Source organism: Conger conger, chromosome 10 (genome assembly GCF_963514075.1).
Source record: "Conger conger chromosome 10, fConCon1.1, whole genome shotgun sequence".
In the NCBI taxonomy this organism is placed as follows: domain Eukaryota; kingdom Metazoa; phylum Chordata; class Actinopteri; order Anguilliformes; family Congridae; genus Conger; species Conger conger.
Genome location: NC_083769.1, coordinates 7,795,431 through 7,820,794, shown reverse-complemented (window position 1 = coordinate 7,820,794; position 25,364 = coordinate 7,795,431). Strand labels below are relative to the sequence as shown.

General features: G+C 39.6%; 17 non-coding genes across 17 annotated transcripts; all 17 read left to right on the top strand.

The window, feature by feature from the left end:
- Positions 1–1,408: 1,408 nt before the first annotated feature.
- On the top strand, positions 1,409–1,527 carry LOC133139791 (5S ribosomal RNA). Its single transcript, XR_009709952.1, has one exon. It is a non-coding gene; the product is annotated as a 5S ribosomal RNA (ribosomal RNA).
- A 654-nt stretch (positions 1,528–2,181) lies between these two features.
- LOC133139714 (U1 spliceosomal RNA) lies at positions 2,182–2,343 on the top strand. Its single transcript, XR_009709885.1, has one exon. It is a non-coding gene; the product is annotated as a U1 spliceosomal RNA (small nuclear RNA).
- Positions 2,344–4,334: 1,991 nt separating this feature from the next.
- On the top strand, positions 4,335–4,453 carry LOC133139790 (5S ribosomal RNA). Its single transcript, XR_009709951.1, has one exon. It is a non-coding gene; the product is annotated as a 5S ribosomal RNA (ribosomal RNA).
- Positions 4,454–5,107: 654 nt separating this feature from the next.
- On the top strand, positions 5,108–5,269 carry LOC133139713 (U1 spliceosomal RNA). Its single transcript, XR_009709884.1, has one exon. It is a non-coding gene; the product is annotated as a U1 spliceosomal RNA (small nuclear RNA).
- A 1,991-nt stretch (positions 5,270–7,260) lies between these two features.
- Positions 7,261–7,379, top strand: LOC133139789 (5S ribosomal RNA). The gene has a single exon (XR_009709950.1). It is a non-coding gene; the product is annotated as a 5S ribosomal RNA (ribosomal RNA).
- A 654-nt stretch (positions 7,380–8,033) lies between these two features.
- Positions 8,034–8,195, top strand: LOC133139712 (U1 spliceosomal RNA). The gene has a single exon (XR_009709883.1). It is a non-coding gene; the product is annotated as a U1 spliceosomal RNA (small nuclear RNA).
- A 1,975-nt stretch (positions 8,196–10,170) lies between these two features.
- Positions 10,171–10,289, top strand: LOC133139656 (5S ribosomal RNA). Its single transcript, XR_009709830.1, has one exon. It is a non-coding gene; the product is annotated as a 5S ribosomal RNA (ribosomal RNA).
- A 654-nt stretch (positions 10,290–10,943) lies between these two features.
- LOC133139711 (U1 spliceosomal RNA) lies at positions 10,944–11,105 on the top strand. Its single transcript, XR_009709882.1, has one exon. It is a non-coding gene; the product is annotated as a U1 spliceosomal RNA (small nuclear RNA).
- Positions 11,106–13,080: 1,975 nt separating this feature from the next.
- Positions 13,081–13,199, top strand: LOC133139655 (5S ribosomal RNA). Its single transcript, XR_009709829.1, has one exon. It is a non-coding gene; the product is annotated as a 5S ribosomal RNA (ribosomal RNA).
- A 654-nt stretch (positions 13,200–13,853) lies between these two features.
- Positions 13,854–14,015, top strand: LOC133139710 (U1 spliceosomal RNA). Its single transcript, XR_009709881.1, has one exon. It is a non-coding gene; the product is annotated as a U1 spliceosomal RNA (small nuclear RNA).
- Positions 14,016–16,006: 1,991 nt separating this feature from the next.
- LOC133139788 (5S ribosomal RNA) lies at positions 16,007–16,125 on the top strand. The gene has a single exon (XR_009709949.1). It is a non-coding gene; the product is annotated as a 5S ribosomal RNA (ribosomal RNA).
- Positions 16,126–16,779: 654 nt separating this feature from the next.
- Positions 16,780–16,941, top strand: LOC133139709 (U1 spliceosomal RNA). Its single transcript, XR_009709880.1, has one exon. It is a non-coding gene; the product is annotated as a U1 spliceosomal RNA (small nuclear RNA).
- A 1,990-nt stretch (positions 16,942–18,931) lies between these two features.
- On the top strand, positions 18,932–19,050 carry LOC133139787 (5S ribosomal RNA). Its single transcript, XR_009709948.1, has one exon. It is a non-coding gene; the product is annotated as a 5S ribosomal RNA (ribosomal RNA).
- Positions 19,051–19,704: 654 nt separating this feature from the next.
- On the top strand, positions 19,705–19,866 carry LOC133139708 (U1 spliceosomal RNA). The gene has a single exon (XR_009709879.1). It is a non-coding gene; the product is annotated as a U1 spliceosomal RNA (small nuclear RNA).
- A 1,991-nt stretch (positions 19,867–21,857) lies between these two features.
- On the top strand, positions 21,858–21,976 carry LOC133139786 (5S ribosomal RNA). Its single transcript, XR_009709947.1, has one exon. It is a non-coding gene; the product is annotated as a 5S ribosomal RNA (ribosomal RNA).
- A 654-nt stretch (positions 21,977–22,630) lies between these two features.
- Positions 22,631–22,792, top strand: LOC133139735 (U1 spliceosomal RNA). The gene has a single exon (XR_009709905.1). It is a non-coding gene; the product is annotated as a U1 spliceosomal RNA (small nuclear RNA).
- A 1,993-nt stretch (positions 22,793–24,785) lies between these two features.
- Positions 24,786–24,904, top strand: LOC133139785 (5S ribosomal RNA). Its single transcript, XR_009709946.1, has one exon. It is a non-coding gene; the product is annotated as a 5S ribosomal RNA (ribosomal RNA).
- The last annotated feature ends 460 nt before the right edge of the window (positions 24,905–25,364 follow it).

Below are 25,364 nucleotides of genomic sequence, written 5' to 3'. Positions count from 1 at the left end.
CAGTATAAATCTTCAATTTAGCACCATGCCATGTGCTTATGGCCAAACCACTCTGAATATGCCCCCATCTCGTCCCATTGTGTTTGTCAGGGCATTTTAGTGCTGAATGTTGAGGTCTGTTAGCGAGATATTTCATTCCTTTTTATATCGTTTTTCAAATTCTTCTTATATTGGCCTTTCAATTTTGAACCTCAATATCTCGTCCATTTCAAAACCAATCTCAATGCCATTTGGGAGGTCTACTGCAATGGCGTCGGGCTCACCGACTTCTGATTTTTGTATAGCTACGTTGCACCATTTATTTTATGGATTACCCCTAAGAGATTAGTATAAAAAAATTAAGATACTTTTTTTTTTGCACAAACATAACTCAATTTAAATCCAAAGGTTCCTGACACAAGACCACTGATTTTGTCCATAATTGAGAATTATAAGTGCCTTTTCTAATGACTGTGCATTTTATTACATTTGAATTAGACCTCAAAATTCGACATTTTGATAAATTTGCAGAGTTGCAGATAAATTGTCAAACTCCAAACTCTGAGATTTTTTTGACTGTGTACACACTGCTGTCATTTCAACATGCCGAAACCAAAATGTTTGAAACATGTCCTTTGTTAAAATCTGACAATGTGCACTTAAACCACATGTTATTTAAAGAGGCAAATAAATAAATGATTGGTCATTATGGAGGGCACTATATTACACGCAACATTATAACATTCATTCCCATAGTGAGAATCAAAGTGATTTGTGTGTGACACTATCATTGAGTGACGGTGAATGCACAGTTAGTTAGCCATGACTCTGTTTAGTGGTCAATTACTTTGAGAACTATGAATAATTATGTATATGTCCATTTACAGTTTAAAAAAGGTCTGCTTTGTTAAGACACACTTTATGGACAAGCTATGTTGAAAGATTGATACGAGAAATGTGGTCCCAAACAGGACACATGTTGGAAAAGTGCAAAATGAGTACATTTTCCTCTAACTTTAATATGCAGAATTACTCTAAGATTATGAATCATTTGAGGGGTTTGAATCTTAAACAATCCGATCTGAATGTTGAACAATCCGATGTTGTTTGACACAGAGTAGATATTGTACATGGCTGTAGCATGTTGTCAGAGGTCTGTGCTGATACACCTTGATGTTAGAGCGGGCTGATGTTCGTGTTTGGGCTGATGAATTTAATTTCCTGCCTTTTGAGGCTTTCAGCAAATGCAAACTTTTTTCTTAAAATACATTTGTTGGTATACATTTATCGTTTTTATGCCTTGGTTAGTATCTCTACATTTAAAGTACATTTTTTCATATCAAGAGCGCAGTTGCAAGTTTGAATGTGGTATGTTCTCAGCCATATCATTGCCACCAGTTTAAATATCGCATTTTGCACCACGGCTGTTGCTTACGGCCATACCACTCTGAATACGCCCGATCTCGTCTGATCTCGGAAGCTAAGCAGGGTCGGGCCTGGTTAGTACTTGGATGGGAGACCGCCTGGGAATACCAGGTGCTGTAAGCTTTTTCCACGGTGTTTTGTATAGGGGGTGCTGTTTCACAATGTTGAACAATTCATGTACATTATATATTTTTTAAGCCCCCTGAGATTATGCATTCGAAAATGCCAACATTCGGGGAATTTGCAGGAGTCGGCACAGCCGGAGTGCAATGGCTGTGGTACAAAGCACGGCTGGGCTCGGGTAGAACTCCGAGGGACCACCAGGCAATACCAGGCTTTTCAGGATGTTGTTGTGGAGTGCATTTTCCTAATAAATATAGACTAATTCAAATGCTGCCAACAAAAGATCAGATGACCCCTCAGTAATTCCATTTGGGGATGTCTGTTACATCAGTATCTTGAAGAATGGTAGTTTGTAACATTTAGTGCACAACTCCAAACGGGATCTGGATTCAGTGATGTATCCAGGGCACTCTTTCTGACTGGGGGAGTTCATACCGGTGCATTGTGGGAAGATAGAAAAAAAGGCACATCAGGTGATTGTGGAAAAAAATAGACAGTTGACCTATCTGAACTACTTACTGGGTTGAAAGTGGTAATCATCTGATTTGCTGAAGTTGCAAGAAATGGTCACTCGAGTGACTGGTAGAATGTGGTACCCGTCAGTGTAAAATGTATGCTAAAGAGTAGGACTCCCTTCCCTGATGTGTACAACTCATACTTACCTGGCAGGGGAGATACCATGATCAAGAAGGTGGTTCACCCAGGGCGAGGCTCAGCCATTGCACTCCGGCTGTGCTGACCCCTGCGAATTCCCCAAATGTGGGAATCTCGACTGCATAATTTCTGGTAGTGGGGACTGCGTTCGCGCTCTCCCCTGATTCATTGGTTTAAAGTCAGTTCTTTTTTACTCTGCCTGTCAGAGCGTTTTTAATCCTGAAGGTCATCCGTTAGTAACATGTTTCAGATTGTAGTATTTGCTTTGGTTGTTAATTAATATAAGTTTTACTCCAGTGTCGGTCATAGTTACTGCACAATATTTTGTACAAACGCGTTTGTTTGTTTGATGACATTACTACGGAGCCTGGTCCCGTTAGCTTTTTTCCAAGATGTCTTTGCACAGGGGGCGCTGTTGCACTATGCCAAACGCAGTATTATCATTTTACTTTTTTACAGCTGGGCCAGGATTTCGAATTCAATTTTATATCAGGTGTTTTTCAAATTCCTGTCATATTGGCTTCTTTCTTAGGCCAATACTTTCTTACTATTTGTATGGAGCGAGCATCGTTGTGGGAATTCGATTTCGGCATTTGGGCGTAGTGACTTGAAGCCACTTGCGTTGTACGGGACTTGAAATATTCCTATGTAAAACAATTATGTAAAACAGCAGTGTCATTACATTTAAAGTAGTTTTTGAGTTGCAAGTTTGACTACGCTATGTTCTCAGCCCTATCATTGCTGCCAGTATAAATCTTCAATTTAGCACCATGCCATGTGCTTATGGCCAAACCACTCTGAATATGCCCCCATCTCGTCCCATTGTGTTTGTCAGGGCATTTTAGTGCTGAATGTTGAGGTCTGTTAGCGAGATATTTCATTCCTTTTTATATCATTTTTCAAATTCTTCTTATATTGGCCTTTCAATTTTGAACCTCAATATCTCGTCCATTTCAAAACCAATCTCAATGCCATTTGGGAGGTCTACTGCAATGGCGTCGGGCTCACCGACTTCTGATTTTTGTATAGCTACGTTGCACCATTTATTTTATGGATTACCCCTAAGAGATTAGTATAAAAAAATTAAGATACTTTTTTTTTTGCACAAACATAACTCAATTTAAATCCAAAGGTTCCTGACACAAGACCACTGATTTTGTCCATAATTGAGAATTATAAGTGCCTTTTCTAATGACTGTGCATTTTATTACATTTGAATTAGACCTCAAAATTCGACATTTTGATAAATTTGCAGAGTTGCAGATAAATTGTCAAACTCCAAACTCTGAGATTTTTTTGACTGTGTACACACTGCTGTCATTTCAACATGCCGAAACCAAAATGTTTGAAACATGTCCTTTGTTAAAATCTGACAATGTGCACTTAAACCACATGTTATTTAAAGAGGCAAATAAATAAATGATTGGTCATTATGGAGGGCACTATATTACACGCAACATTATAACATTCATTCCCATAGTGAGAATCAAAGTGATTTGTGTGTGACACTATCATTGAGTGACTGTGAATGCACAGTTAGTTAGCCATGACTCTGTTTAGTGGTCAATTACTTTGAGAACTATGAATAATTATGTATATGTCCATTTACAGTTTAAAAAAGGTCTGCTATGTTAAGACACACTTTATGGACAAGCTATGTTGAAAGATTGATACGAGAAATGTGGTCCCAAACAGGACACATGTTGGAAAAGTGCAAAATGAGTACATTTTCCTCTAACTTTAATATGCAGAATTACTCTAAGATTATGAATCATTTGAGGGGTTTGAATCTTAAACAATCCGATCTGAATGTTGAACAATCCGATGTTGTTTGACACAGAGTAGATATTGTACATGGCTGTAGCATGTTGTCAGAGGTCTGTGCTGATACACCTTGATGTTAGAGCGGGCTGATGTTCGTGTTTGGGCTGATGAATTTAATTTCCTGTCTTTTGAGGCTTTCAGCAAATGCAAACTTTTTTCTTAAAATACATTTGTTGGTATACATTTATCGTTTTTATGCCTTGGTTAGTATCTCTACATTTAAAGTACATTTTTTCATATCAAGAGCGCAGTTGCAAGTTTGAATGTGGTATGTTCTCAGCCATATCATTGCCACCAGTTTAAATATCGCATTTTGCACCGCGGCTGTTGCTTACGGCCATACCACTCTGAATACGCCCGATCTCGTCTGATCTCGGAAGCTAAGCAGGGTCGGGCCTGGTTAGTACTTGGATGGGAGACCGCCTGGGAATACCAGGTGCTGTAAGCTTTTTCCACGGTGTTTTGTATAGGGGGTGCTGTTTCACAATGTTGAACAATTCATGTACATTATATATTTTTTAAGCCCCCTGAGATTATGCATTCGAAAATGCCAACATTCGGGGAATTTGCAGGAGTCGGCACAGCCGGAGTGCAATGGCTGTGGTACAAAGCACGGCTGGGCTCGGGTAGAACTCCGAGGGACCACCAGGCAATACCAGGCTTTTCAGGATGTTGTTGTGGAGTGCATTTTCCTAATAAATATAGACTAATTCAAATGCTGCCAACAAAAGATCAGATGACCCCTCAGTAATTCCATTTGGGGATGTCTGTTACATCAGTATCTTGAAGAATGGTAGTTTGTAACATTTAGTGCACAACTCCAAACGGGATCTGGATTCAGTGATGTATCCAGGGCACTCTTTCTGACTGGGGGAGTTCATACCGGTGCATTGTGGGAAGATAGAAAAAAAGGCACATCAGGTGATTGTGGAAAAAAATAGACAGTTGACCTATCTGAACTACTTACTGGGTTGAAAGTGGTAATCATCTGATTTGCTGAAGTTGCAAGAAATGGTCACTCGAGTGACTGGTAGAATGTGGTACCCGTCAGTGTAAAATGTATGCTAAAGAGTAGGACTCCCTTCCCTGATGTGTACAACTCATACTTACCTGGCAGGGGAGATACCATGATCAAGAAGGTGGTTCACCCAGGGCGAGGCTCAGCCATTGCACTCCGGCTGTGCTGACCCCTGCGAATTCCCCAAATGTGGGAATCTCGACTGCATAATTTCTGGTAGTGGGGACTGCGTTCGCGCTCTCCCCTGATTCATTGGTTTAAAGTCAGTTCTTTTTTACTCTGCCTGTCAGAGCGTTTTTAATCCTGAAGGTCATCCGTTAGTAACATGTTTCAGATTGTAGTATTTGCTTTGGTTGTTAATTAATATAAGTTTTACTCCAGTGTCGGTCATAGTTACTGCACAATATTTTGTACAAACGCGTTTGTTTGTTTGATGACATTACTACGGAGCCTGGTCCCGTTAGCTTTTTTCCAAGATGTCTTTGCACAGGGGGCGCTGTTGCACTATGCCAAACGCAGTATTATCATTTTACTTTTTTACAGCTGGGCCAGGATTTCGAATTCAATTTTATATCAGGTGTTTTTCAAATTCCTGTCATATTGGCTTCTTTCTTAGGCCAATACTTTCTTACTATTTGTATGGAGCGAGCATCGTTGTGGGAATTCGATTTCGGCATTTGGGCGTAGTGACTTGAAGCCACTTGCGTTGTACGGGACTTGAAATATTCCTATGTAAAACAATTATGTAAAACAGCAGTGTCATTACATTTAAAGTAGTTTTTGAGTTGCAAGTTTGACTACGCTATGTTCTCAGCCCTATCATTGCTGCCAGTATAAATCTTCAATTTAGCACCATGCCATGTGCTTATGGCCAAACCACTCTGAATATGCCCCCATCTCGTCCCATTGTGTTTGTCAGGGCATTTTAGTGCTGAATGTTGAGGTCTGTTAGCGAGATATTTCATTCCTTTTTATATCGTTTTTCAAATTCTTCTTATATTGGCCTTTCAATTTTGAACCTCAATATCTCGTCCATTTCAAAACCAATCTCAATGCCATTTGGGAGGTCTACTGCAATGGCGTCGGGCTCACCGACTTCTGATTTTTGTATAGCTACGTTGCACCATTTATTTTATGGATTACCCCTAAGAGATTAGTATAAAAAAATTAAGATACTTTTTTTTTTGCACAAACATAACTCAATTTAAATCCAAAGGTTCCTGACACAAGACCACTGATTTTGTCCATAATTGAGAATTATAAGTGCCTTTTCTAATGACTGTGCATTTTATTACATTTGAATTAGACCTCAAAATTCGACATTTTGATAAATTTGCAGAGTTGCAGATAAATTGTCAAACTCCAAACTCTGAGATTTTTTTGACTGTGTACACACTGCTGTCATTTCAACATGCCGAAACCAAAATGTTTGAAACATGTCCTTTGTTAAAATCTGACAATGTGCACTTAAACCACATGTTATTTAAAGAGGCAAATAAATAAATGATTGGTCATTATGGAGGGCACTATATTACACGCAACATTATAACATTCATTCCCATAGTGAGAATCAAAGTGATTTGTGTGTGACACTATCATTGAGTGACTGTGAATGCACAGTTAGTTAGCCATGACTCTGTTTAGTGGTCAATTACTTTGAGAACTATGAATAATTATGTATATGTCCATTTACAGTTTAAAAAAGGTCTGCTATGTTAAGACACACTTTATGGACAAGCTATGTTGAAAGATTGATACGAGAAATGTGGTCCCAAACAGGACACATGTTGGAAAAGTGCAAAATGAGTACATTTTCCTCTAACTTTAATATGCAGAATTACTCTAAGATTATGAATCATTTGAGGGGTTTGAATCTTAAACAATCCGATCTGAATGTTGAACAATCCGATGTTGTTTGACACAGAGTAGATATTGTACATGGCTGTAGCATGTTGTCAGAGGTCTGTGCTGATACACCTTGATGTTAGAGCGGGCTGATGTTCGTGTTTGGGCTGATGAATTTAATTTCCTGTCTTTTGAGGCTTTCAGCAAATGCAAACTTTTTTCTTAAAATACATTTGTTGGTATACATTTATCGTTTTTATGCCTTGGTTAGTATCTCTACATTTAAAGTACATTTTTTCATATCAAGAGCGCAGTTGCAAGTTTGAATGTGGTATGTTCTCAGCCATATCATTGCCACCAGTTTAAATATCGCATTTTGCACCGCGGCTGTTGCTTACGGCCATACCACTCTGAATACGCCCGATCTCGTCTGATCTCGGAAGCTAAGCAGGGTCGGGCCTGGTTAGTACTTGGATGGGAGACCGCCTGGGAATACCAGGTGCTGTAAGCTTTTTCCACGGTGTTTTGTATAGGGGGTGCTGTTTCACAATGTTGAACAATTCATGTACATTATATATTTTTTAAGCCCCCTGAGATTATGCATTCGAAAATGCCAACATTCGGGGAATTTGCAGGAGTCGGCACAGCCGGAGTGCAATGGCTGTGGTACAAAGCACGGCTGGGCTCGGGTAGAACTCCGAGGGACCACCAGGCAATACCAGGCTTTTCAGGATGTTGTTGTGGAGTGCATTTTCCTAATAAATATAGACTAATTCAAATGCTGCCAACAAAAGATCAGATGACCCCTCAGTAATTCCATTTGGGGATGTCTGTTACATCAGTATCTTGAAGAATGGTAGTTTGTAACATTTAGTGCACAACTCCAAACGGGATCTGGATTCAGTGATGTATCCAGGGCACTCTTTCTGACTGGGGGAGTTCATACCGGTGCATTGTGGGAAGATAGAAAAAAAGGCACATCAGGTGATTGTGGAAAAAAATAGACAGTTGACCTATCTGAACTACTTACTGGGTTGAAAGTGGTAATCATCTGATTTGCTGAAGTTGCAAGAAATGGTCACTCGAGTGACTGGTAGAATGTGGTACCCGTCAGTGTAAAATGTATGCTAAAGAGTAGGACTCCCTTCCCTGATGTGTACAACTCATACTTACCTGGCAGGGGAGATACCATGATCAAGAAGGTGGTTCACCCAGGGCGAGGCTCAGCCATTGCACTCCGGCTGTGCTGACCCCTGCGAATTCCCCAAATGTGGGAATCTCGACTGCATAATTTCTGGTAGTGGGGACTGCGTTCGCGCTCTCCCCTGATTCATTGGTTTAAAGTCAGTTCTTTTTTACTCTGCCTGTCAGAGCGTTTTTAATCCTGAAGGTCATCCGTTAGTAACATGTTTCAGATTGTAGTATTTGCTTTGGTTGTTAATTAATATAAGTTTTACTCCAGTGTCGGTCATAGTTACTGCACAATATTTTGTACAAACGCGTTTGTTTGTTTGATGACATTACTACGGAGCCTGGTCCCGTTAGCTTTTTTCCAAGATGTCTTTGCACAGGGGGCGCTGTTGCACTATGCCAAACGCAGTATTATCATTTTACTTTTTTACAGCTGGGCCAGGATTTCGAATTCAATTTTATATCAGGTGTTTTTCAAATTCCTGTCATATTGGCTTCTTTCTTAGGCCAATACTTTCTTACTATTTGTATGGAGCGAGCATCGTTGTGGGAATTCGATTTCGGCATTTGGGCGTAGTGACTTGAAGCCACTTGCGTTGTACGGGACTTGAAATATTCCTATGTAAAACAATTATGTAAAACAGCAGTGTCATTACATTTAAAGTAGTTTTTGAGTTGCAAGTTTGACTACGCTATGTTCTCAGCCCTATCATTGCTGCCAGTATAAATCTTCAATTTAGCACCATGCCATGTGCTTATGGCCAAACCACTCTGAATATGCCCCCATCTCGTCCCATTGTGTTTGTCAGGGCATTTTAGTGCTGAATGTTGAGGTCTGTTAGCGAGATATTTCATTCCTTTTTATATCGTTTTTCAAATTCTTCTTATATTGGCCTTTCAATTTTGAACCTCAATATCTCGTCCATTTCAAAACCAATCTCAATGCCATTTGGGAGGTCTACTGCAATGGCGTCGGGCTCACCGACTTCTGATTTTTGTATAGCTACGTTGCACCATTTATTTTATGGATTACCCCTAAGAGATTAGTATAAAAAAATTAAGATACTTTTTTTTTTGCACAAACATAACTCAATTTAAATCCAAAGGTTCCTGACACAAGACCACTGATTTTGTCCATAATTGAGAATTATAAGTGCCTTTTCTAATGACTGTGCATTTTATTACATTTGAATTAGACCTCAAAATTCGACATTTTGATAAATTTGCAGAGTTGCAGATAAATTGTCAAACTCCAAACTCTGAGATTTTTTTGACTGTGTACACACTGCTGTCATTTCAACATGCCGAAACCAAAATGTTTGAAACATGTCCTTTGTTAAAATCTGACAATGTGCACTTAAACCACATGTTATTTAAAGAGGCAAATAAATAAATGATTGGTCATTATGGAGGGCACTATATTACACGCAACATTATAACATTCATTCCCATAGTGAGAATCAAAGTGATTTGTGTGTGACACTATCATTGAGTGACTGTGAATGCACAGTTAGTTAGCCATGACTCTGTTTAGTGGTCAATTACTTTGAGAACTATGAATAATTATGTATATGTCCATTTACAGTTTAAAAAAGGTCTGCTATGTTAAGACACACTTTATGGACAAGCTATGTTGAAAGATTGATACGAGAAATGTGGTCCCAAACAGGACACATGTTGGAAAAGTGCAAAATGAGTACATTTTCCTCTAACTTTAATATGCAGAATTACTCTAAGATTATGAATCATTTGAGGGGTTTGAATCTTAAACAATCCGATCTGAATGTTGAACAATCCGATGTTGTTTGACACAGAGTAGATATTGTACATGGCTGTAGCATGTTGTCAGAGGTCTGTGCTGATACACCTTGATGTTCGTGTTTGGGCTGATGAATTTAATTTCCTGTCTTTTGAGGCTTTCAGCAAATGCAAACTTTTTTCTTAAAATACATTTGTTGGTATACATTTATCGTTTTTATGCCTTGGTTAGTATCTCTACATTTAAAGTACATTTTTTCATATCAAGAGCGCAGTTGCAAGTTTGAATGTGGTATGTTCTCAGCCATATCATTGCCACCAGTTTAAATATCGCATTTTGCACCGCGGCTGTTGCTTACGGCCATACCACTCTGAATACGCCTGATCTCGTCTGATCTCGGAAGCTAAGCAGGGTCGGGCCTGGTTAGTACTTGGATGGGAGACCGCCTGGGAATACCAGGTGCTGTAAGCTTTTTCCACGGTGTTTTGTATAGGGGGTGCTGTTTCACAATGTTGAACAATTCATGTACATTATATATTTTTTAAGCCCCCTGAGATTATGCATTCGAAAATGCCAACATTCGGGGAATTTGCAGGAGTCGGCACAGCCGGAGTGCAATGGCTGTGGTACAAAGCACGGCTGGGCTCGGGTAGAACTCCGAGGGACCACCAGGCAATACCAGGCTTTTCAGGATGTTGTTGTGGAGTGCATTTTCCTAATAAATATAGACTAATTCAAATGCTGCCAACAAAAGATCAGATGACCCCTCAGTAATTCCATTTGGGGATGTCTGTTACATCAGTATCTTGAAGAATGGTAGTTTGTAACATTTAGTGCACAACTCCAAACGGGATCTGGATTCAGTGATGTATCCAGGGCACTCTTTCTGACTGGGGGAGTTCATACCGGTGCATTGTGGGAAGATAGAAAAAAAGGCACATCAGGTGATTGTGGAAAAAAATAGACAGTTGACCTATCTGAACTACTTACTGGGTTGAAAGTGGTAATCATCTGATTTGCTGAAGTTGCAAGAAATGGTCACTCGAGTGACTGGTAGAATGTGGTACCCGTCAGTGTAAAATGTATGCTAAAGAGTAGGACTCCCTTCCCTGATGTGTACAACTCATACTTACCTGGCAGGGGAGATACCATGATCAAGAAGGTGGTTCACCCAGGGCGAGGCTCAGCCATTGCACTCCGGCTGTGCTGACCCCTGCGAATTCCCCAAATGTGGGAATCTCGACTGCATAATTTCTGGTAGTGGGGACTGCGTTCGCGCTCTCCCCTGATTCATTGGTTTAAAGTCAGTTCTTTTTTACTCTGCCTGTCAGAGCGTTTTTAATCCTGAAGGTCATCCGTTAGTAACATGTTTCAGATTGTAGTATTTGCTTTGGTTGTTAATTAATATAAGTTTTACTCCAGTGTCGGTCATAGTTACTGCACAATATTTTGTACAAACGCGTTTGTTTGTTTGATGACATTACTACGGAGCCTGGTCCCGTTAGCTTTTTTCCAAGATGTCTTTGCACAGGGGGCGCTGTTGCACTATGCCAAACGCAGTATTATCATTTTACTTTTTTACAGCTGGGCCAGGATTTCGAATTCAATTTTATATCAGGTGTTTTTCAAATTCCTGTCATATTGGCTTCTTTCTTAGGCCAATACTTTCTTACTATTTGTATGGAGCGAGCATCGTTGTGGGAATTCGATTTCGGCATTTGGGCGTAGTGACTTGAAGCCACTTGCGTTGTACGGGACTTGAAATATTCCTATGTAAAACAATTATGTAAAACAGCAGTGTCATTACATTTAAAGTAGTTTTTGAGTTGCAAGTTTGACTACGCTATGTTCTCAGCCCTATCATTGCTGCCAGTATAAATCTTCAATTTAGCACCATGCCATGTGCTTATGGCCAAACCACTCTGAATATGCCCCCATCTCGTCCCATTGTGTTTGTCAGGGCATTTTAGTGCTGAATGTTGAGGTCTGTTAGCGAGATATTTCATTCCTTTTTATATCGTTTTTCAAATTCTTCTTATATTGGCCTTTCAATTTTGAACCTCAATATCTCGTCCATTTCAAAACCAATCTCAATGCCATTTGGGAGGTCTACTGCAATGGCGTCGGGCTCACCGACTTCTGATTTTTGTATAGCTACGTTGCACCATTTATTTTATGGATTACCCCTAAGAGATTAGTATAAAAAAATTAAGATACTTTTTTTTTTGCACAAACATAACTCAATTTAAATCCAAAGGTTCCTGACACAAGACCACTGATTTTGTCCATAATTGAGAATTATAAGTGCCTTTTCTAATGACTGTGCATTTTATTACATTTGAATTAGACCTCAAAATTCGACATTTTGATAAATTTGCAGAGTTGCAGATAAATTGTCAAACTCCAAACTCTGAGATTTTTTTGACTGTGTACACACTGCTGTCATTTCAACATGCCGAAACCAAAATGTTTGAAACATGTCCTTTGTTAAAATCTGACAATGTGCACTTAAACCACATGTTATTTAAAGAGGCAAATAAATAAATGATTGGTCATTATGGAGGGCACTATATTACACGCAACATTATAACATTCATTCCCATAGTGAGAATCAAAGTGATTTGTGTGTGACACTATCATTGAGTGACTGTGAATGCACAGTTAGTTAGCCATGACTCTGTTTAGTGGTCAATTACTTTGAGAACTATGAATAATTATGTATATGTCCATTTACAGTTTAAAAAAGGTCTGCTTTGTTAAGACACACTTTATGGACAAGCTATGTTGAAAGATTGATACGAGAAATGTGGTCCCAAACAGGACACATGTTGGAAAAGTGCAAAATGAGTACATTTTCCTCTAACTTTAATATGCAGAATTACTCTAAGATTATGAATCATTTGAGGGGTTTGAATCTTAAACAATCCGATCTGAATGTTGAACAATCCGATGTTGTTTGACACAGAGTAGATATTGTACATGGCTGTAGCATGTTGTCAGAGGTCTGTGCTGATACACCTTGATGTTCGTGTTTGGGCTGATGAATTTAATTTCCTGTCTTTTGAGGCTTTCAGCAAATGCAAACTTTTTTCTTAAAATACATTTGTTGGTATACATTTATCGTTTTTATGCCTTGGTTAGTATCTCTACATTTAAAGTACATTTTTTCATATCAAGAGCGCAGTTGCAAGTTTGAATGTGGTATGTTCTCAGCCATATCATTGCCACCAGTTTAAATATCGCATTTTGCACCGCGGCTGTTGCTTACGGCCATACCACTCTGAATACGCCTGATCTCGTCTGATCTCGGAAGCTAAGCAGGGTCGGGCCTGGTTAGTACTTGGATGGGAGACCGCCTGGGAATACCAGGTGCTGTAAGCTTTTTCCACGGTGTTTTGTATAGGGGGTGCTGTTTCACAATGTTGAACAATTCATGTACATTATATATTTTTTAAGCCCCCTGAGATTATGCATTCGAAAATGCCAACATTCGGGGAATTTGCAGGAGTCGGCACAGCCGGAGTGCAATGGCTGTGGTACAAAGCACGGCTGGGCTCGGGTAGAACTCCGAGGGACCACCAGGCAATACCAGGCTTTTCAGGATGTTGTTGTGGAGTGCATTTTCCTAATAAATATAGACTAATTCAAATGCTGCCAACAAAAGATCAGATGACCCCTCAGTAATTCCATTTGGGGATGTCTGTTACATCAGTATCTTGAAGAATGGTAGTTTGTAACATTTAGTGCACAACTCCAAACGGGATCTGGATTCAGTGATGTATCCAGGGCACTCTTTCTGACTGGGGGAGTTCATACCGGTGCATTGTGGGAAGATAGAAAAAAAGGCACATCAGGTGATTGTGGAAAAAAATAGACAGTTGACCTATCTGAACTACTTACTGGGTTGAAAGTGGTAATCATCTGATTTGCTGAAGTTGCAAGAAATGGTCACTCGAGTGACTGGTAGAATGTGGTACCCGTCAGTGTAAAATGTATGCTAAAGAGTAGGACTCCCTTCCCTGATGTGTACAACTCATACTTACCTGGCAGGGGAGATACCATGATCAAGAAGGTGGTTCACCCAGGGCGAGGCTCAGCCATTGCACTCCGGCTGTGCTGACCCCTGCGAATTCCCCAAATGTGGGAATCTCGACTGCATAATTTCTGGTAGTGGGGACTGCGTTCGCGCTCTCCCCTGATTCATTGGTTTAAAGTCAGTTCTTTTTTACTCTGCCTGTCAGAGCGTTTTTAATCCTGAAGGTCATCCGTTAGTAACATGTTTCAGATTGTAGTATTTGCTTTGGTTGTTAATTAATATAAGTTTTACTCCAGTGTCGGTCATAGTTACTGCACAATATTTTGTACAAACGCGTTTGTTTGTTTGATGACATTACTACGGAGCCTGGTCCCGTTAGCTTTTTTCCAAGATGTCTTTGCACAGGGGGCGCTGTTGCACTATGCCAAACGCAGTATTATCATTTTACTTTTTTACAGCTGGGCCAGGATTTCGAATTCAATTTTATATCAGGTGTTTTTCAAATTCCTGTCATATTGGCTTCTTTCTTAGGCCAATACTTTCTTACTATTTGTATGGAGCGAGCATCGTTGTGGGAATTCGATTTCGGCATTTGGGCGTAGTGACTTGAAGCCACTTGCGTTGTACGGGACTTGAAATATTCCTATGTAAAACAATTATGTAAAACAGCAGTGTCATTACATTTAAAGTAGTTTTTGAGTTGCAAGTTTGACTACGCTATGTTCTCAGCCCTATCATTGCTGCCAGTATAAATCTTCAATTTAGCACCATGCCATGTGCTTATGGCCAAACCACTCTGAATATGCCCCCATCTCGTCCCATTGTGTTTGTCAGGGCATTTTAGTGCTGAATGTTGAGGTCTGTTAGCGAGATATTTCATTCCTTTTTATATCGTTTTTCAAATTCTTCTTATATTGGCCTTTCAATTTTGAACCTCAATATCTCGTCCATTTCAAAACCAATCTCAATGCCATTTGGGAGGTCTACTGCAATGGCGTCGGGCTCACCGACTTCTGATTTTTGTATAGCTACGTTGCACCATTTATTTTATGGATTACCCCTAAGAGATTAGTATAAAAAAATTAAGATACTTTTTTTTTTGCACAAACATAACTCAATTTAAATCCAAAGGTTCCTGACACAAGACCACTGATTTTGTCCATAATTGAGAATTATAAGTGCCTTTTCTAATGACTGTGCATTTTATTACATTTGAATTAGACCTCAAAATTCGACATTTTGATAAATTTGCAGAGTTGCAGATAAATTGTCAAACTCCAAACTCTGAGATTTTTTTGACTGTGTACACACTGCTGTCATTTCAACATGCCGAAACCAAAATGTTTGAAACATGTCCTTTGTTAAAATCTGACAATGTGCACTTAAACCACATGTTATTTAAAGAGGCAAATAAATAAATGATTGGTCATTATGGAGGGCACTATATTACACGCAACATTATAACATTCATTCCCATAGTGAGAATCAAAGTGATTTGTGTGTGACACTATCATTGAGTGACGGTGAATGCACAGTTAGTTAGCCATGACTCTGTTTAGTGGTCAATTACTTTGAGAACTATGAATAATTATGTATATGTCCATTTACAGTTTAAAAAAGGTCTGCTTTGTTAAGACACACTTTATGGACAAGCTATGTTGAAAGATTGATACGAGAAATGTGGTCCCAAACAGGACACATGTTGGAAAAGTGCAAAATGAGTACATTTTCCTGTAACTTTAATATGCAGAATTACTCTAAGATTATGAATCATTTGAGGGGTTTGAATCTTAAACAATCCGATCTGAATGTTGAACAATCCGATGTTGTTTGACACAGAGTAGATATTGTACATGGCTGTAGCATGTTGTCAGAGGTCTGTGCTGATACACCTTGATGTTAGAGCGGGCTGATGTTCGTGTTTGGGCTGATGAATTTAATTTCCTGCCTTTTGAGGCTTTCAGCAAATGCAAACTTTTTTCTTAAAATACATTTGTTGGTATACATTTATCGTTTTTATGCCTTGGTTAGTATCTCTACATTTAAAGTACATTTTTTCATATCAAGAGCGCAGTTGCAAGTTTGAATGTGGTATGTTCTCAGCCATATCATTGCCACCAGTTTAAATATCGCATTTTGCACCGCAGCTGTTGCTTACGGCCATACCACTCTGAATACGCCCGATCTCGTCTGATCTCGGAAGCTAAGCAGGGTCGGGCCTGGTTAGTACTTGGATGGGAGACCGCCTGGGAATACCAGGTGCTGTAAGCTTTTTCCACGGTGTTTTGTATAGGGGGTGCTGTTTCACAATATTGAACAATTCATGTACATTATATATTTTTTAAGCCCCCTGAGATTATGCATTCGAAAATGCCAACATTCGGGGAATTTGCAGGAGTCGGCACAGCCGGAGTGCAATGGCTGTGGTACAAAGCACGGCTGGGCTCGGGTAGAACTCCGAGGGACCACCAGGCAATACCAGGCTTTTCAGGATGTTGTTGTGGAGTGCATTTTCCTAATAAATATAGACTAATTCAAATGCTGCCAACAAAAGATCAGATGACCCCTCAGTAATTCCATTTGGGGATGTCTGTTACATCAGTATCTTGAAGAATGGTAGTTTGTAACATTTAGTGCACAACTCCAAACGGGATCTGGATTCAGTGATGTATCCAGGGCACTCTTTCTGACTGGGGGAGTTCATACCGGTGCATTGTGGGAAGATAGAAAAAAAGGCACATCAGGTGATTGTGGAAAAAAATAGACAGTTGACCTATCTGAACTACTTACTGGGTTGAAAGTGGTAATCATCTGATTTGCTGAAGTTGCAAGAAATGGTCACTCGAGTGACTGGTAGAATGTGGTACCCGTCAGTGTAAAATGTATGCTAAAGAGTAGGACTCCCTTCCCTGATGTGTACAACTCATACTTACCTGGCAGGGGAGATACCATGATCAAGAAGGTGGTTCACCCAGGGCGAGGCTCAGCCATTGCACTCCGGCTGTGCTGACCCCTGCGAATTCCCCAAATGTGGGAATCTCGACTGCATAATTTCTGGTAGTGGGGACTGCGTTCGCGCTCTCCCCTGATTCATTGGTTTAAAGTCAGTTCTTTTTTATTCTGCCTGTCAGAGCGTTTTTAATCCTGAAGGTCATCCGTTAGTAACATGTTTCAGATTGTAGTATTTGCTTTGGTTGTTAATTAATATAAGTTTTACTCCAGTGTCGGTCATAGTTACTGCACAATATTTTGTACAAACGCGTTTGTTTGTTTGATGACATTACTACGGAGCCTGGTCCCGTTAGCTTTTTTCCAAGATGTCTTTGCACAGGGGGCGCTGTTGCACTATGCCAAACGCAGTATTATCATTTTACTTTTTTACAGCTGGGCCAGGATTTCAATTCAATTTTATATCAGGTGTTTTTCAAATTCCTGTCATATTGGCTTCTTTCTTAGGCCAATACTTTCTTACTATTTGTATGGAGCGAGCATCGTTGTGGGAATTCGATTTCGGCATTTGGGCGTAGTGACTTGAAGCCACTTGCGTTGTACGGGACTTGAAATATTCCTATGTAAAACAATTATGTAAAACAGCAGTGTCATTACATTTAAAGTAGTTTTTGAGTTGCAAGTTTGACTACGCTATGTTCTCAGCCCTATCATTGCTGCCAGTATAAATCTTCAATTTAGCACCATGCCATGTGCTTATGGCCAAACCACTCTGAATATGCCCCCATCTCGTCCCATTGTGTTTGTCAGGGCATTTTAGTGCTGAATGTTGAGGTCTGTTAGCGAGATATTTCATTCCTTTTTATATCGTTTTTCAAATTCTTCTTATATTGGCCTTTCAATTTTGAACCTCAATATCTCGTCCATTTCAAAACCAATCTCAATGCCATTTGGGAGGTCTACTGCAATGGCGTCGGGCTCACCGACTTCTGATTTTTGTATAGCTACGTTGCACCATTTATTTTATGGATTACCCCTAAGAGATTAGTATAAAAAAATTAAGATACTTTTTTTTTTGCACAAACATAACTCAATTTAAATCCAAAGGTTCCTGACACAAGACCACTGATTTTGTCCATAATTGAGAATTATAAGTGCCTTTTCTAATGACTGTGCATTTTATTACATTTGAATTAGACCTCAAAATTCGACATTTTGATAAATTTGCAGAGTTGCAGATAAATTGTCAAACTCCAAACTCTGAGATTTTTTTGACTGTGTACACACTGCTGTCATTTCAACATGCCGAAACCAAAATGTTTGAAACATGTCCTTTGTTAAAATCTGACAATGTGCACTTAAACCACATGTTATTTAAAGAGGCAAATAAATAAATGATTGGTCATTATGGAGGGCACTATATTACACGCAACATTATAACATTCATTCCCATAGTGAGAATCAAAGTGATTTGTGTGTGACACTATCATTGAGTGACTGTGAATGCACAGTTAGTTAGCCATGACTCTGTTTAGTGGTCAATTACTTTGAGAACTATGAATAATTATGTATATGTCCATTTACAGTTTAAAAAAGGTCTGCTTTGTTAAGACACACTTTATGGACAAGCTATGTTGAAAGATTGATACGAGAAATGTGGTCCCAAACAGGACACATGTTGGAAAAGTGCAAAATGAGTACATTTTCCTCTAACTTTAATATGCAGAATTACTCTAAGATTATGAATCATTTGAGGGGTTTGAATCTTAAACAATCCGATCTGAATGTTGAACAATCCGATGTTGTTTGACACAGAGTAGATATTGTACATGGCTGTAGCATGTTGTCAGAGGTCTGTGCTGATACACCTTGATGTTAGAGCGGGCTGATGTTCGTGTTTGGGCTGATGAATTTAATTTCCTGCCTTTTGAGGCTTTCAGCAAATGCAAACTTTTTTCTTAAAATACATTTGTTGGTATACATTTATCGTTTTTATGCCTTGGTTAGTATCTCTACATTTAAAGTACATTTTTTCATATCAAGAGCGCAGTTGCAAGTTTGAATGTGGTATGTTCTCAGCCATATCATTGCCACCAGTTTAAATATCGCATTTTGCACCGCGGCTGTTGCTTACGGCCATACCACTCTGAATACGCCCGATCTCGTCTGATCTCGGAAGCTAAGCAGGGTCGGGCCTGGTTAGTACTTGGATGGGAGACCGCCTGGGAATACCAGGTGCTGTAAGCTTTTTCCACGGTGTTTTGTATAGGGGGTGCTGTTTCACAATGTTGAACAATTCATGTACATTATATATTTTTTAAGCCCCCTGAGATTATGCATTCGAAAATGCCAACATTCGGGGAATTTGCAGGAGTCGGCACAGCCGGAGTGCAATGGCTGTGGTACAAAGCACGGCTGGGCTCGGGTAGAACTCCGAGGGACCACCAGGCAATACCAGGCTTTTCAGGATGTTGTTGTGGAGTGCATTTTCCTAATAAATATAGACTAATTCAAATGCTGCCAACAAAAGATCAGATGACCCCTCAGTAATTCCATTTGGGGATGTCTGTTACATCAGTATCTTGAAGAATGGTAGTTTGTAACATTTAGTGCACAACTCCAAACGGGATCTGGATTCAGTGATGTATCCAGGGCACTCTTTCTGACTGGGGGAGTTCATACCGGTGCATTGTGGGAAGATAGAAAAAAAGGCACATCAGGTGATTGTGGAAAAAAATAGACAGTTGACCTATCTGAACTACTTACTGGGTTGAAAGTGGTAATCATCTGATTTGCTGAAGTTGCAAGAAATGGTCACTCGAGTGACTGGTAGAATGTGGTACCCGTCAGTGTAAAATGTATGCTAAAGAGTAGGACTCCCTTCCCTGATGTGTACAACTCATACTTACCTGGCAGGGGAGATACCATGATCAAGAAGGTGGTTCACCCAGGGCGAGGCTCAGCCATTGCACTCCGGCTGTGCTGACCCCTGCGAATTCCCCAAATGTGGGAATCTCGACTGCATAATTTCTGGTAGTGGGGACTGCGTTCGCGCTCTCCCCTGATTCATTGGTTTAAAGTCAGTTCTTTTTTACTCTGCCTGTCAGAGCGTTTTTAATCCTGAAGGTCATCCGTTAGTAACATGTTTCAGATTGTAGTATTTGCTTTGGTTGTTAATTAATATAAGTTTTACTCCAGTGTCGGTCATAGTTACTGCACAATATTTTGTACAAACGCGTTTGTTTGTTTGATGACATTACTACGGAGCCTGGTCCCGTTAGCTTTTTTCCAAGATGTCTTTGCACAGGGGGCGCTGTTGCACTATGCCAAACGCAGTATTATCATTTTACTTTTTTACAGCTGGGCCAGGATTTCGAATTCAATTTTATATCAGGTGTTTTTCAAATTCCTGTCATATTGGCTTCTTTCTTAGGCCAATACTTTCTTACTATTTGTATGGAGCGAGCATCGTTGTGGGAATTCGATTTCGGCATTTGGGCGTAGTGACTTGAAGCCACTTGCGTTGTACGGGACTTGAAATATTCCTATGTAAAACAATTATGTAAAACAGCAGTGTCATTACATTTAAAGTAGTTTTTGAGTTGCAAGTTTGACTACGCTATGTTCTCAGCCCTATCATTGCTGCCAGTATAAATCTTCAATTTACCACCATGCCATGTGCTTATGGCCAAACCACTCTGAATATGCCCCCATCTCGTCCCATTGTGTTTGTCAGGGCATTTTAGTGCTGAATGTTGAGGTCTGTTAGCGAGATATTTCATTCCTTTTTATATCGTTTTTCAAATTCTTCTTATATTGGCCTTTCAATTTTGAACCTCAATATCTCGTCCATTTCAAAACCAATCTCAATGCCATTTGGGAGGTCTACTGCAATGGCGTCGGGCTCACCGACTTCTGATTTTTGTATAGCTACGTTGCACCATTTATTTTATGGATTACCCCTAAGAGATTAGTATAAAAAAATTAAGATACTTTTTTTTTTGCACAAACATAACTCAATTTAAATCCAAAGGTTCCTGACACAAGACCACTGATTTTGTCCATAATTGAGAATTATAAGTGCCTTTTCTAATGACTGTGCATTTTATTACATTTGAATTAGACCTCAAAATTCGACATTTTGATAAATTTGCAGAGTTGCAGATAAATTGTCAAACTCCAAACTCTGAGATTTTTTTGACTGTGTACACACTGCTGTCATTTCAACATGCCGAAACCAAAATGTTTGAAACATGTCCTTTGTTAAAATCTGACAATGTGCACTTAAACCACATGTTATTTAAAGAGGCAAATAAATAAATGATTGGTCATTATGGAGGGCACTATATTACACGCAACATTATAACATTCATTCCCATAGTGAGAATCAAAGTGATTTGTGTGTGACACTATCATTGAGTGACTGTGAATGCACAGTTAGTTAGCCATGACTCTGTTTAGTGGTCAATTACTTTGAGAACTATGAATAATTATGTATATGTCCATTTACAGTTTAAAAAAGGTCTGCTTTGTTAAGACACACTTTATGGACAAGCTATGTTGAAAGATTGATACGAGAAATGTGGTCCCAAACAGGACACATGTTGGAAAAGTGCAAAATGAGTACATTTTCCTCTAACTTTAATATGCAGAATTACTCTAAGATTATGAATCATTTGAGGGGTTTGAATCTTAAACAATCCGATCTGAATGTTGAACAATCCGATGTTGTTTGACACAGAGTAGATATTGTACATGGCTGTAGCATGTTGTCAGAGGTCTGTGCTGATACACCTTGATGTTAGAGCGGGCTGATGTTCGTGTTTGGGCTGATGAATTTAATTTCCTGCCTTTTGAGGCTTTCAGCAAATGCAAACTTTTTTCTTAAAATACATTTGTTGGTATACATTTATCGTTTTTATGCCTTGGTTAGTATCTCTACATTTAAAGTACATTTTTTCATATCAAGAGCGCAGTTGCAAGTTTGAATGTGGTATGTTCTCAGCCATATCATTGCCACCAGTTTAAATATCGCATTTTGCACCGCGGCTGTTGCTTACGGCCATACCACTCTGAATACGCCCGATCTCGTCTGATCTCGGAAGCTAAGCAGGGTCGGGCCTGGTTAGTACTTGGATGGGAGACCGCCTGGGAATACCAGGTGCTGTAAGCTTTTTCCACGGTGTTTTGTATAGGGGGTGCTGTTTCACAATGTTGAACAATTCATGTACATTATATATTTTTTAAGCCCCCTGAGATTATGCATTCGAAAATGCCAACATTCGGGGAATTTGCAGGAGTCGGCACAGCCGGAGTGCAATGGCTGTGGTACAAAGCACGGCTGGGCTCGGGTAGAACTCCGAGGGACCACCAGGCAATACCAGGCTTTTCAGGATGTTGTTGTGGAGTGCATTTTCCTAATAAATATAGACTAATTCAAATGCTGCCAACAAAAGATCAGATGACCCCTCAGTAATTCCATTTGGGGATGTCTGTTACATCAGTATCTTGAAGAATGGTAGTTTGTAACATTTAGTGCACAACTCCAAACGGGATCTGGATTCAGTGATGTATCCAGGGCACTCTTTCTGACTGGGGGAGTTCATACCGGTGCATTGTGGGAAGATAGAAAAAAAGGCACATCAGGTGATTGTGGAAAAAAATAGACAGTTGACCTATCTGAACTACTTACTGGGTTGAAAGTGGTAATCATCTGATTTGCTGAAGTTGCAAGAAATGGTCACTCGAGTGACTGGTAGAATGTGGTACCCGTCAGTGTAAAATGTATGCTAAAGAGTAGGACTCCCTTCCCTGATGTGTACAACTCATACTTACCTGGCAGGGGAGATACCATGATCAAGAAGGTGGTTCACCCAGGGCGAGGCTCAGCCATTGCACTCCGGCTGTGCTGACCCCTGCAAATTCCCCAAATGTGGGAATCTCGACTGCATAATTTCTGGTAGTGGGGACTGCGTTCGCGCTCTCCCCTGATTCATTGGTTTAAAGTCAGTTCTTTTTTACTCTGCCTGTCAGAGTGTTTTTAATCCTGAAGGTCATCCGTTAGTAACATGTTTCAGATTGTAGTATTTGCTTTGGTTGTTAATTAATATAAGTTTTACTCCAGTGTCGGTCATAGTTACTGCACAATATTTTGTACAAACGCGTTTGTTTGTTTGATGACATTACTACGGAGCCTGGTCCTGTTAGCTTTTTTCCAAGATGTCTTTGCACAGGGGGCGCTGTTGCACTATGCCAAACGCAGTATTATCATTTTACTTTTTTACAGCTGGGCCAGGATTTCGAATTCAATTTTATATCAGGTGTTTTTCAAATTCCTGTCATATTGGCTTCTTTCTTAGGCCAATACTTTCTTACTATTTGTATGGAGCGAGCATCGTTGTGGGAATTCGATTTCGGCATTTGGGCGTAGTGACTTGAAGCCACTTGCGTTGTACGGGACTTGAAATATTCCTATGTAAAACAATTATGTAAAACAGCAGTGTCATTACATTTAAAGTAGTTTTTGAGTTGCAAGTTTGACTACGCTATGTTCTCAGCCCTATCATTGCTGCCAGTATAAATCTTCAATTTAGCACCATGCCATGTGCTTATGGCCAAACCACTCTGAATATGCCCCCATCTCGTCCCATTGTGTTTGTCAGGGCATTTTAGTGCTGAATGTTGAGGTCTGTTAGCGAGATATTTCATTCCTTTTTATATCGTTTTTCAAATTCTTCTTATATTGGCCTTTCAATTTTGAACCTCAATATCTCGTCCATTTCAAAACCAATCTCAATGCCATTTGGGAGGTCTACTGCAATGGCGTCGGGCTCACCGACTTCTGATTTTTGTATAGCTACGTTGCACCATTTATTTTATGGATTACCCCTAAGAGATTAGTATAAAAAAATTAAGATACTTTTTTTTTTTTGCACAAACATAACTCAATTTAAATCCAAAGGTTCCTGACACAAGACCACTGATTTTGTCCATAATTGAGAATTATAAGTGCCTTTTCTAATGACTGTGCATTTTATTACATTTGAATTAGACCTCAAAATTCGACATTTTGATAAATTTGCAGAGTTGCAGATAAATTGTCAAACTCCAAACTCTGAGATTTTTTTGACTGTGTACACACTGCTGTCATTTCAACATGCCGAAACCAAAATGTTTGAAACATGTCCTTTGTTAAAATCTGACAATGTGCACTTAAACCACATGTTATTTAAAGAGGCAAATAAATAAATGATTGGTCATTATGGAGGGCACTATATTACACGCAACATTATAACATTCATTCCCATAGTGAGAATCAAAGTGATTTGTGTGTGACACTATCATTGAGTGACTGTGAATGCACAGTTAGTTAGCCATGACTCTGTTTAGTGGTCAATTACTTTGAGAACTATGAATAATTATGTATATGTCCATTTACAGTTTAAAAAAGGTCTGCTTTGTTAAGACACACTTTATGGACAAGCTATGTTGAAAGATTGATACGAGAAATGTGGTCCCAAACAGGACACATGTTGGAAAAGTGCAAAATGAGTACATTTTCCTCTAACTTTAATATGCAGAATTACTCTAAGATTATGAATCATTTGAGGGGTTTGAATCTTAAACAATCCGATCTGAATGTTGAACAATCCGATGTTGTTTGACACAGAGTAGATATTGTACATGGCTGTAGCATGTTGTCAGAGGTCTGTGCTGATACACCTTGATGTTAGAGCGGGCTGATGTTCGTGTTTGGGCTGATGAATTTAATTTCCTGCCTTTTGAGGCTTTCAGCAAATGCAAACTTTTTTCTTAAAATACATTTGTTGGTATACATTTATCGTTTTTATGCCTTGGTTAGTATCTCTACATTTAAAGTACATTTTTTCATATCAAGAGCGCAGTTGCAAGTTTGAATGTGGTATGTTCTCAGCCATATCATTGCCACCAGTTTAAATATCGCATTTTGCACCGCGGCTGTTGCTTACGGCCATACCACTCTGAATACGCCCGATCTCGTCTGATCTCGGAAGCTAAGCAGGGTCGGGCCTGGTTAGTACTTGGATGGGAGACCGCCTGGGAATACCAGGTGCTGTAAGCTTTTTCCACGGTGTTTTGTATAGGGGGTGCTGTTTCACAATGTTGAACAATTCATGTACATTATATATTTTTTAAGCCCCCTGAGATTATGCATTCGAAAATGCCAACATTCGGGGAATTTGCAGGAGTCGGCACAGCCGGAGTGCAATGGCTGTGGTACAAAGCACGGCTGGGCTCGGGTAGAACTCCGAGGGACCACCAGGCAATACCAGGCTTTTCAGGATGTTGTTGTGGAGTGCATTTTCCTAATAAATATAGACTAATTCAAATGCTGCCAACAAAAGATCAGATGACCCCTCAGTAATTCCATTTGGGGATGTCTGTTACATCAGTATCTTGAAGAATGGTAGTTTGTAACATTTAGTGCACAACTCCAAACGGGATCTGGATTCAGTGATGTATCCAGGGCACTCTTTCTGACTGGGGGAGTTCATACCGGTGCATTGTGGGAAGATAGAAAA